We start from the raw sequence: 660 nt of genomic DNA on the forward strand, positions 1-660 counted from the left end.
GGGGCATTCTAGATTATGTCCACACTGATGTTTGGGGACCCACTCAGGAACCATCCCTAGGAGGTTCTAGGTATTTTGTTACTTTCGTTGATGACTTTTCTCGCAAGGTCTGGGTATATTTTCTGAAGCATAAGTCAGAAGTCTTTGCCAAGTTCAAGGTTTGGAAGGTAGAGGTAGAGAACCAGACTGGTAGAAAAATCAAATACATGAGGTCAGATAATGGTAAGGAGTACAAAAACTCACAGTTTCAGAAATTCTGTGAGGAACATGGCATTCAAAGACATTTTTCAGTGAAGAAGACTCCTTAGCAGAATGGTGTTGCAGAGAGGATGAATAGAACTCTTACAGAGAGGGCCAGATGTATGAGACTGAATGCTGGACTTTCCAAAGGATTTTGGGCAGAGGCACTTAGTATGGCATTTTATGTCATCAATAGATCACCACAGGCTTCATTGGATGGTAAAGTTGCAGAAGAAGTATGGACAGGTACCCCGGTTAATTATAATATGTTACGCATATTTGGTTGTCCTACTTATGTACATGTACCCAGTGATGAACGATTGAAACTTGATCCTAAGTCAAAGAGGTGTAGCTTCATTGGATATACCAAAGGTGTGAAGGGGTTCAAATTCTGGGATCTAGTATCCAGAAAGGTGGTGT

This window comes from Lupinus angustifolius, chromosome LG11 (assembly GCF_001865875.1).
Source record: "Lupinus angustifolius cultivar Tanjil chromosome LG11, LupAngTanjil_v1.0, whole genome shotgun sequence".
NCBI classification, from domain to species: Eukaryota; Viridiplantae; Streptophyta; class Magnoliopsida; order Fabales; family Fabaceae; genus Lupinus; species Lupinus angustifolius.